Source organism: Pogoniulus pusillus, chromosome Z, assembly GCF_015220805.1.
Source record: "Pogoniulus pusillus isolate bPogPus1 chromosome Z, bPogPus1.pri, whole genome shotgun sequence".
Lineage (NCBI taxonomy): Eukaryota > Metazoa > Chordata > Aves > Piciformes > Lybiidae > Pogoniulus > Pogoniulus pusillus.
The window spans coordinates 68,811,859-68,823,888 of record NC_087309.1 but is presented as its reverse complement, the minus strand read 5'-3'; the positions used below and the strand labels follow the sequence as shown (position 1 = coordinate 68,823,888).

Here is a 12,030-nt window from a genome sequence, read left to right as displayed (position 1 = left end):
CAAGATTATTTTGCCCAGCATCTAAGTAAAACAGTGATTACATGAGTCTGGCTCTATCAAGAGAGCATCTGCAGTGCATGGACAGCTAATCCCAGATGACAGAAAGCAATGAACCACTGAACGGACTACAAGTTCCCCAGTCCACTCACTACTTCACTACTTTTAATTTACACCACTACCAAAACATTAATTCAAGCCCAGGTCATTCTGCACCAGCAGAAACTAGAAATATATGCACTGTACAACCAAAGGATACCATCTGAAACTACTGAGCCATGGAAGTGCGCTAGGTGTAAGCAGCAGGCTCAACTGTTACTCAGTATGGGGCTCGTTTCCTGGAGGGGAATCTGATGGTTTCACAAAGTAATTCAGATCATCCTCCGATACCACCCAAAACATGAGAAATATACCAAGGTATTTTCTGTTTTTCTGCTGTCAAGTGCTTACTGTAACAAAACAGGTCAAACGCACTAGAAAACTCCCATGGGCTTGCACGTAAACAAAGCACACAGAAATGCAAGGATGTATAACATTCACAGTGTAAAACAAGACCTGTAGAGAGAAGTAATCTTCATTAGAGAATGTAACAGAAACTTTTGAGCACCAGACTCTGTTCATGTGGGAAGTAAATTTCACACCTATGTACAAGTAGGGAATGTTTAATTACATATATTTAGGTGATATACATAGATAACTGTGTTGGTTTGGATTTGAAAGGATTCTGTGGCAGGGGAATGGGAGGGGTGGGGAGAGGTATTAGTGAGAAATAAGGAGAGAGGTAATTTGACACCTGTAGAATGAGTTTTTCTATGGGGACATATATGAAATTACAGTATGTGAAGCAAATCTCAAGTTCATGGCTTACGGCACACAGGACAGTGACAAATACAGTTTCTAGACTCTTCTGAAAACATTTGGTAGATATCCATCAAGGATGAGGCTGAAAGATCAGAAGCAAAACAAGTTGTTGTCCAAGAAAAATGGTTTACTTCTCTATTGAGAACTGGCCTTTAATCCTTTAGTCACAGAGTTCTGCAGCAAACACTTGATTTGACCCAGGAAAGCATGTGATGTAGCATAAAAAATACCTATCTTTTCAGAAAGTTCATGTGCAAAATTTAGCGATTTTCTTAGTTTTGCAGAAGTATGTGCTACTGCAGAAACTGCAGGGATGTGTTAGTCTCTTCCAGTTCCGGGACACCAAATATATATCCTGCAAGCATTCGTGTTCTTAATCCACCCCAAAACAGTGCTATTTTCAGCCTGCTCTAATGTCCGTAACATCTCCAGGTCTTGCCCACTGAAACAAAGAAACATAAGACAGAAGCCACAGCATTCTACTGCACTCTCATATATCTAAAATACTGCCTGGCACTTTCAGTGACTTCAAATTTTCCATCTTTTATTTGGTTTTTACATAGTTATTTTTTATAAATAACATACAAACTGAGGAAATTTATTCTGGTTTCTCTTCACTGTTAACTATTTAGAAATAATTAGTTTGTTTTTTTTAATACAAGTGAATTGACCAGTGATTTAAATAGAATATCCAAGAAAGAGTGCTAAGAAATACAGCATGTGTGCTGTAATAAGCAACGTGAATGGAATATATTTTTCTCTAATTTTCAGAAATGAAAGAATTAATAACTTGCCTAAGAGATCAAGAGTGGAAATACACATTCTAGTTACACATCTACCGTTACTTTGATGTGGGGAGCCACATCTTAATGGGCCCCAAGTCTGCAGCACAAGGAAAAAATAAAGCCACTAGCTTCATACAGACATTGCAAAGGTTACTTTGCTGAACACTTTGGTCTTACTCATCTCAGAAATGCATCTCAGTACACGCCTACTTCCAAGCATGTAACTATTAAGTCAAGAGTTTTCATGTGAACGTAACAGATTTGCAGCACCCACCTTACAAAACCTGAATTAAATTAATTAAATTAATTTTAAAACTACATCTCATACTAACAATAAGAAGTGATATTATAAATATCTGTAGTCTCCAGAAGAATAAATATCCCAACCAAAACATTTACATTTTACAATTTCACTGCAGAGAAATTCCTATGTAACAGTAGAACATACCAGAGTCTGAAATCCATTTCTGGCATCTACTTTGAATCAATGATGAAACAGAATTCTAGCATGAAATCCACTGAAGAGGAGGAAGGTGAGATTAAATAGGTATTTTCTTCTCATTAAGTCACAGATAGCTTTCCTAAGTATATATGACAGTAGAGAATACAGCAGGCAGTGGCAAAGAAGAGATAGAACCCATATTTAGCTTTGGCTGACAGAAGTTAGCCTAAATACTTCAAGAAACTCTTGAGTGTATTGACAGAATCACTAAATAATCAGGTTGTTGTCATGCTGAAATGGTGTTTAAAGCATAAATCAGTAGCAAAACCACACTCTCTTCCATATCAGTACAGGCATTTCTGTCTTCATTCCCACTGTGTTTACTTACCCCAGTTTCCCTTTCAGGTAAAGTCTCAGGTTCTTATAGTTGGTTTTGTTGTGGTTTTTTTTTGGTTTGGGGTTTTTGATTTTTTTTTAGTTCAGCTCAAACTTCAGTAAATAGTATGCCAGCCCTTACACTGCTTACTTGAAGGACTGTCTCTGCAGTTTAATTGTGCAGCAGACACAAAAGAAAACAATAGTACTCGAGGCTGAATTGACGTAGCTGCATCTCCAAAAAGAATGTGGCTTTGTCTTGCATTTGTACAAGCCAAGTTAAATGAGTCTGTGTTCAAAGACAATTAAACTGAGACCTTCAAATCACATCCACATCCAAAAAGCAGTGACATCAGCACCTCTTAGCTCTTTGAGCTCCCAAAGGATTCTTCAGCCTATAGAAGGGTGACGAAGGGAGAGGATATATGACACACGTCCATACAGTCAGAAGTAGCAGTGAGAATTCATGTAACAGTTGATGTCTCTTTCACAAGGAAAAAAAAAAGAAGACCAAACCACAAAACCATACAGAGTTTACATAAGTTTTAAGTGCAAGAAGGTCATAGAAGAGAAGTTGGTCAAAGACTGTTGCATAAATACTAGTGCCTTAAGCTTAGGAAATCTTTGGACTTTTGGTTGGAAGAAGTAGGATCATTATGAGGTATCTCTACCAGGTATTTATTACTCATCACTTTCAGACATAGGGTAAATCGTCTGGATGGACACTTTGATATGATATGGCCATTCTTCAACTATGCTTTAAGAGCTTATTTAACTCTTTCTGCCTCAGTTTCTTCAAAATCCCCTCTCAACTGAGACACTACCACTGTCTATTGACTTAATACATGCAATGGCTCAAATTAATATGCCCGACTGACAAAAGATAGCTGAAAGTAAGAACAGTTTTCATTTTGCTATAGCACCAGTGGCCTCCAGCTTAAGGGCAGGGGCACCTATGTGATGAAAATAGTTGATTACTGCTTATAATCAATCACTGCTTTAATAATTATCTACTTCAGTAAATAACAACACAAACAATATTTTATTGCCAACTGTTTCTGTAATTGCTGTAAATCACAGGCATGATGGATGAACCAAAACTAATTGAAAAGGCAATGTCCCTATGTCCAAAACCTGAATCTAAAATTGCATTAGTAAAAAAAACACTGTGAAAGTTGTGATTCGTCTATCGGCCAAAGGACCAACTGACTGAGGCCTGAGCAACAGGCCTTGAACCAGAGCTGACCTCTAGATGCACATCTCAACCAAACATTAGTTATTATATCTGCCCAATAGTCAAGTATGCATTATCATTAGTATCTAATAATTAGTGAAATGCATATTCTCATCAGTGAAATGGGTACAATTATTAGTGAAAGATGTAGCTTAGATAAAATATAACCATTAGTGAAGACAAAATGTTATGAGAATGTTTTCAACTCTCCTTGTTCCTAAGATTGTCAAGGCCATGCAACCAGGTGTCTGGCCCCATTTGGAAGCATGCGGTCAAAGCCAAAGAGATAAGGAAAATTCCTTAACTCCTCCCTGGGTCCTAGCCAGGCTGTGGGAGAAATTTAAGAGGAAAATGAAACCAGGCATTTTGCATTTGAGGTTATGTAAACTTGTTTATTCAACAATATAAAAAAGCTGGATCCTCTTGCAGTGACTTTGGAGACCTCAACCTATGACTGGACTGCACTGCGTAGGACCTTCCAATTGCAAGGAAAGGTTCTCCAAATCCTTGGTGTAACTGGGACTCCCTAGTGACTGTGAATCCGAATGAAGCTAAAGTGTTAGGGCAACTGGTGATTCATGTTTCTTAATCACTACAGCTAACCTTATATGGAAATAATTAGGTGCATTGCTTTAATATATATTATCCTTACTGTAATATTATTTCTCTTGTTCCTCTGCTGTTTTATACATAAGTGAAAGATCAATTTACTTCTTTAATTTGGTGTCTCTGTCCCTTGTGCTAACTTCATCAACAGACAAAACGTAACTGGGCATCATGGACAGGATTCAAAGGATAAACGTATTATGTGAAGGTTGGGATTTGTGCTTAAGCAGAAGTAGAACCTTTAAGAAAATACCAATTGACAATCTTTTGTATGTTTCTACTTGGAATCCCACCATTCTGCAATACTACCTACCACTTAAATCCATGAGAGCCCAAAGCCTTAGAGGTAACAATCTTGTGGAAAAAAGTTTCTATAGCCAAGCTAATGTAGGATAACTTGACTCTGTGCCTGAGTAACAGCATGCTCTACAGCTCAAAAGTATCACAGGAGTCACAGAGTTACACAAGTTAAGGGCCTGGTAAATACTGTAGAGAGACTTAATTTACGTAAGACGACTTTCCATAATTTTGCTTTTGTAAAAATCACAGAGTATTTGGAATACCTCAAAACAGAACCAAGTTTTCAAAAATGAGCAAAACAAAGCCTTATAACCCATCATAAAGCATGCAGTCTGCTGAGCTGGTGTCTGATTTCATATTTTGGATTACTGTGGTAAATTCCTTTCTAGGAAACTCCAAGACCTTTAGATCCAAGAGCCAAGTCTTGCAATATCCTGCCAGGTACAGCAAGTCACTTTGCATGTTTACTCTTTTTCTGTCCCACCACCCTTTTTTCTTTGTCTTCTCAATCACAAAAGATAGAAGAGCTACTAGTACCTTCCCCTTTGTTAACTTACACAACAGAGGCATAAAACCAATTACAAGTTCCAAAATGTGCATTCTTCAATAACTTCAGTATTTCCTTTCCATATTGGCAAATACATACTTTTTCTCCCTCATATCTTTCTTCAAGATAAATAATTTTCTACTCACTCGCAATTTTCTTTCACAATATCACTATTCTGAGAAAATATTTCTGAGGATTTCCACACACACATCCGTGAAAAAATTTCATCCATCCTGCCAAAAAAAATCTCAATTGAATCAGTAGTAAAATCGTTTCCAGTAAAACTAAGCTGAGAAAGAATCAAGTCTAATCATGATTTGATTCAAAAGAAACTTCAACTTAGGCGATTTTATAGAACTGCCTTGTTAATGCAAAGAATGAACTTCACTGATATAGTTCAGACTATGCTTTCATCATATTTTTTTTAACATACAGAAAGTGAGATTCACTAGTTGCTAATTGATTTTCCCACGAACATGTCAGCAGTTTTTCAAACATTAGTGCAAGCACACAGAAGGTGAAGAACAGAGCTGCCAGAGGCACGATGGGGACAAGCCTCCTTGCAGAGATACAGGATGTGTCCTGTCAGCTTCAGGAATTACTTCAAGTGTAACAGAGGTGTACTTCTGCAGCTGCGGAAGCTGTAGTATTAGCATCCAGCAAACACGAGGAAAGGGGTTCCTCCTCCCCAGTTCTCCCCCACCCCAAGCTTCTGCACAAGGCAGAACAAAGAGGAGGTGGAGCTCTGATCCTAGGGTAGAGGGTGTCAGTGCTTTCCTAAGAGGAAGGAAAGAAAGGGCTACCTCATACTGAACAGGTAAGATCATAGAATCAACCAGGTTGGAAGAGACCTCCAAGATTATCCAGGCCAACCTATCACCCAGCCCTATTCAGTCAACTAGACCATGGCACTGAGTGCCTCATCCAGGCTTTTCTTCAACACCTCCAGTGACGGTGACTCCACCACCTCCCTGGGCAGTTCATTCCAATGGCAAATCACACGCTCTGACAAGAACTTCCACCTAACATCCAGCCTATACTTCCCCCAGCATAACTTGAGACTGTGTCCCCTTGTTCTGCAACAGTCACTGAATACTACCCTTGACATTTCTAATACCCATCTTGCTTTCCTCACATGGAAGAGAAGTAATGAATTGTAGAACATCACTCATTTTCTGCAAATAAGACTTCCACAGCAAGAAGCTGAACTGACTTCAAAATTCACTAAAATTGTATCCTAAGACTGTACTAAAGATTTTTCTGCCATGTGCTAGACACATGATATAAAAGCCAATTATTACATTTACTATTAAAAGTCAATCAATAAGTTAACTGCAATTAAAAAATATTTCTAGTCCAAGGTATGTAGACATCTGTTAGTACCTAAAAGCATTTTCAAGTACTTAGATCAGACTGAAAAGCACTTCTTCCACTGCGCTCTATCTTTACTCAATGAAATAAAATGTACTAACCTTCTTTCAAGTACAATACATACTAGTTGAGTTTAAAAAGAATGAATTAAAAACCAAGCTGTAAAATAGCTGTGGAAGATTCACAGCTTGTTCTTCAAGCTTCTAAGATTAGTAGATCTTGTGCTGTAACTATTTTATATTCACACCTTAAAAGAAAAACTACCTTCTTCTTCCCCAGTTCTGGTTTATTGATGTGGAAGAGATGTGAACTGTGCCATCAAATGATAACTCTTCCAGTCATGGGACCAGTTACAGCTGGGAAACCTTCTGTGGTTTTCACACAGGGCTTGCTGGAAACAATTTCTTTCCACACAAGGGTCACAAGCCTCTTAGGCTTAGTGTCTCCACCAATTAGCAACAAACCTGATGAACAGAGTAAGAGTTTACAGCCAATCCTCACCAACACTTTCGCCACAAAATACTATGGGGCTAAAGTGTCAGTGTTCATAATTAAGCAAACACCACTAAAAAAAAATAAAAAATCAATCCACACCTCAAAACTACACATGCCAGTTACGATTCAGATCAGACCCTGAATTTCAGAAGACACTTCTGCAATGTCACTTTAGCAGAGATTTTAGAGCAGTCTTCTTGCAGTACCTCATTCCCCCTCCTTCACTTTTTTTATTCTTGAATCTCTTTGTAGCTAGAAACATTACTTGTGATTTATTACAGAAAGTGTCCTGAACACTTTGCCTAGCTTGAGTACCCAGCATATGCTCTGCTGGATGCTCTATCAGTAGGAAGGGAGCAAGAGGAGCAGGCCCAACAAACACTAGCTGGCAGATTTCTCATTCATACAGGCAGTGCACTGGGTTCATGCAGACAAAGCACCTCCATAGACTCCGAAGAACAAAGCTGAACCCTCCTCTCTGCTGCTACCCATGGGCCATTTCACATAAGTAACGCAGACTAGCTGTTATAAATATTTTTCTGCGATTCATCAAAATGTGATTGATGCCATGCTAAAATCTGAAGTACTGCTTTATCTACTTTATTGCATTGTATTTGTCAGGCCTCAGAGACTTCTTCTTTTACAACCATTCGGGAACGTAGAATCTCCTTCCTTTTAAAGAATCCGCACCTCTAGTTCACGTTTAAAACACAAACAAGGTTCGTATCCTCAGAACTCGTGCCTCATTGAAGACGAGACGCAGCACAAATGCGTTTTTCGCCCGCTGTGCTTTTTCAGTGCCTCCGGCTAAATGATACAGGCTGAGAGTTACCGGGCCCACCAAAAGCAACCCATAGTATGGGGAATACCCATCAGGACCAGCCCTAGCCGAGCCACAGCCGTGGGAATGGTTTGAGCCCACCCTTGTTTTCCAGCGAGGTTCCAGGAGCATCCGATCAGGAGCGCTGGCTACAGCCATGAAACCTCGCACGCAGCCCCCGCCGCGGCACCTGCCGTGAGACCCGCGGACAGGAAGAGAGTCCACACCTGCCGGGAGGCGGCCGACGACAGGGGTACAAGCCGCCTTCGCGCCCCACGCTCCGGACGCGCTCGCACGGCTCCGGGTGGTACATAAGGTTGCTTCCGACAGCCGCGGCTGCGCTAGACGCCGGCCGGCCGCTCCCGTTCCCTCCTCTCTTCTCTCCCCTCCTTCCCCTCCCGCCGGCCCCAGGAACAAAAGAGGCCGGTGCCGCAGCGACCGTCAGGGCAGGCCGGCCCGCGCCCCGACAGCTCGCCCGCGCAAGCACCTACCTCCCGCCGCTACCTAAACTCGTCCCCAGACCTAGATCCGGCCCCAGCCTCGGCCTCCGCCCCGGCTAAGCGTGCAACTCACCTGGGCCCGGCGCAGCCGCGCGTTCAGGGTGGCGGCATGGCCCTCCCCGCCCGGGACACGGCGGGAGGCCGTCCGGCTACTCACCACCTCCCGCCGCTCCCCGCCCCGGCTGCCGCCCTTACGCAATTGGCAGCGGCCGCAGCGGCCCCAGCCTCCCCCCCCCCCCCCCCGGGCCGACGATCCCGGCCTCGAAAGGAGGCGGCTGCGCTTCGCCGCCGCGGCCCCGCCTCCTGCCGCCCCCTGTCGGGGGAGGAGCGGCACCGCCCCGAGTTGTGCCGCCTGCCCCTCTCACCGCGTCGGGACCTCCTCCCCGGCCCCGCCTGGCGCTGTGCTACCCGCTCTGTGCCGGCCCTGCTCTTGCCTGCTCTGCTTTACCCTTCTTAGCCCGCAGAAGTGGGGCGGTGTTCTCAGGCTGCGTCGGTCCAGCTCGGACGTAGAGGTGCCCGACAACCCTGGATCCGGCAGTAGTGGAGCAGCCCCGGGCCTCTCAGCTCCTGCCAAGTGGCTGTTGTGCCGCCTCCTCCAGGGCTCGGGTTTGGCGGGGCGGGATCAGCCACGGGAGCACTTTGCAGCCCTGCCCTGACCCAGAGCTATCCTCCGGACGCCGTGGAAAAGAAACTAAATTGCAGCCGAAATGCCTGACACAGCGTTGTAATACCATGCCTGATAAAACCAAATACCCTTGGTATGAGCGCACAGGTGCTGCCACGGAAGGTATTAAAGGTCCGCGTTGTACGAGTGAGAGGAGGTAAAGGGGCAGGGAAGCAGCAAGCGGAACAACATGCACTCCCCGTAGCGACAGCAGGGACGGGGACGCGCGCACTAAATGAAACGCAACGCTAGCGAGAAGCAGAAAGGTACCCAGTGGTTACCGGTGCTAGGCTTGCTGGTTTGAAAGGAAATGAAGAATAAAAAATTACTTACAGTAGTCGTAGCTCGAGCAGCCTCTGACCTAGGAAAAGCGCTGGCTGGAGAATCTGATTCCACTTTCTGGGTTTTGGGTTGGATTGAGTTTATTTTGTCGTTTTGTGAGTGTTTTTTTTTTTTCTTTGTTGGTTGTTGTTTTGTTTTGTTTTGTTTTTTAAGTCTGGCTGGCAATAAAATCAAGATAAACTTTTTTTTTTTTTTTTAATTTCAGAGAACGATTGACTGCAGCTGTTCCACAGCAAAGAACATCAATCTGGTTTAGAAACTCAAAGGGACTCTGAAGTGCCAGGACATACCTTTGTTGCCGATCCAGAGCTCAGCCTACCAGACTGTCAGCTTTGATGTAGATCTGACAACGGGCTTCTCTTAAGTTTGGGACCTCCCACCGTTTCCAGTGTGTCGAGGTTGGGCAAAACCCATGACAAATGAAAAAACCAAAACCACACATACAAAAGGCACCCTGATCAGATTCAAAATGCTTTTAATCAAATTATTTGGGAAATAGAGTTAACATTTCTCAAAATAATGATTTCCTTGGGAAAATTCCAGACAGCTGGAAATGAAGTGATAACTCATTTATTCTCCACAAACGTTTATCCCAAGTCACTTTAGTTCGAGGGATTTCGTCTTTGTTTCCCGGTAAGCGTAGCGTCTGTTTCCCTGCAGCATAAGGAGACATCTAGTGACGACATAATGAACTGCAAATAACTTTCAATTAATCTGAAATCTCAGAGACGCTAATAGGAACCTTCGACTGCCATATTTCACTATGGCTGCAGCCCTGCAGCAACCTGCCACACTACAGAGCAGCGGTGGTCGCATGCAGGGTCTGTGGCAGAAGAAAGCTGTATTCAGGACGTGGTGTCTGCGGCTGCGGTTTTGATATACTGCCTGAGCTTCAGGCCATGGTTTTCAAGTCTGATATTTATTTTACATGACTCAAGACAGAGATATGTCTCTACAGAAAGAAAAGGGTTTGAGACAGTGGGTTTTTTTTGGTTTGGTTTTTTTTTTTTGTTGTTGTTTTGTTTTTTTTGTTGGTAGTGGTTGGGTGGGGTTTTTTTTGTTTGTTGTTTGGAGGTTTTGTCTGTTGGTTTGAAGTGGCCAGGAGCACAATCATTGTAACACTCATGCTTACAAATCTTTGCTTGATTTTAAAACATGAACATGCACAATGAATATTTGCATTTGCCCACAAGTTCAGCAAATTGAATGTAATTTATCTTTGTTAATGTGAAATTCAGGCATTTCAGCCAGAAAAAAAAAATCCCAGTTAAAAAAGAAAAATCACCATGGCACTAGACATCTATCTTACACATGTAATACTGTGTTCATCCATGAAATGCACATGTCTAATTATTTATTCAGTTTTCTATTCAGAAGAGCAAATTGTGTTCATATACAGTGAAACTATAGGAAACAAATGGTACATGTATGAGTTTTAGTACATGCACTATTTTTAGTATATCTGACCTTCTAGAAGTTGATTTTTTTAGTATCAAAGTGCTTTTTCAGTTATACTTAATCATATAGTCCTGTATGAAAATAATGCTGACTTACTCCTCAGGAATGCCAGTTAGAACAAAACATCCAGGCAATTTAATTTGTGCAAACCCTTATATTCCATAATTTATTTTGGGTTAAGCCTTTCTTCTCCTTTGAGAAATGATTTTCACTTAATGTAGTACTTCCACAAAAAAAAAAAAAAAAAAAAAAGCCTGTAAAGGTGATTTTGCCAGGTGGATGTGTATATTCTGTTCTCATTAAATAATAGAACTTCATTTTTCAGTTGTGTCATTCTTTCAGTGATTTTGTTTTTCATTAACACAAAGCAGTGTTTAACCACAAGTAAGACAGGAGAACAGGAACAGAAGGTATTTACTCTATACACTTGTATACAGAATAGGAAAACGAGTCGATGATCAACATTCCTGGCTGTAAGCCTTAAAAGAGCTCATTTCAGTGATACCTGTGTAGATGTTTGCTAGTACTACTACATGGAGACATAAAGTAGAGATACTTCTACATACTTTAAACAGTGTGAAGTTAAATACGTTGCATTATGTATTTATTTTAGACAACACACACAATGCATACTTGTCAGGTTTAGGTGAATCACAAAAACCTGTTAGTGGTAATAACAATCAATCCCTTACAGAATGGAATTATCACCTAACAGCTATAATTTTTAAGTGATGGATATGTTTGAATAAAATAATCCCTAAACCTGAAAGACTGCATTTTGAAGACTACCTGAGTATTTGAAATGTCTGTGTCAAACCCAGGTGGCACACTACAGCATTTTATCTTTTTCACTATACTGCTTTGGATTTAGGCAGGCAAAATCTTGGCCAAGTATGTAACCCAAAGGCTGAAAGATTTCAGAGAGCTCATTGATGCAGTCACTGTGATGTGGTGACTTCAAAATAAGTGAGAAGAAACCTAACTTTTATCCTGAACAAAAAGAGTTACCAAAACATGAAAAGGCCAGTGGTAAGCATATACAGTTACTATTTAAATTTATGTCCTATTCTCTGAATTTCCATCCAAATCCTTGAGATTTAGAAAATTTTAGTGTTGGTCTATTGAGAAAGGAGAGCAAACATACGTATTACTTCCCCTACTTAAGCATTTTTGCCAAATATCCCAGCTACTCTGTGATAATATTTTTTTTCCTGTATAGTAGCTGTGTTTTAC

At 41.5% G+C, this 12,030-nt stretch overlaps 1 protein-coding gene and 1 long non-coding RNA gene across 4 annotated transcripts in view; one reads left to right on the top strand and one right to left on the bottom strand.

Moving 5' to 3' along the window:
* The window catches only part of CEMIP2 (cell migration inducing hyaluronidase 2), a 51,317-nt gene extending 41,803 nt beyond the window's left edge, over positions 1-9,514 (bottom strand). Inside the window, exon 1 of one of the 3 annotated variants that reach the window (XM_064176281.1) lies at positions 9,331-9,514. The gene's annotated coding sequence lies outside the window, so the exon portion shown is untranslated. Of the gene's footprint in view, positions 1-8,406; positions 8,559-9,330 lie in introns of those variants that run through there. The other 2 variants (XM_064176282.1, XM_064176279.1) reach the window with 2 other exon arrangements.
* On the top strand, positions 8,529-10,048 carry LOC135192899 (uncharacterized). The gene is made up of 2 exons (XR_010309067.1): positions 8,529-9,263; positions 9,545-10,048. It is a non-coding gene; the product is annotated as an uncharacterized LOC135192899 (long non-coding RNA).
* Positions 10,049-12,030: the final 1,982 nt, after the last annotated feature.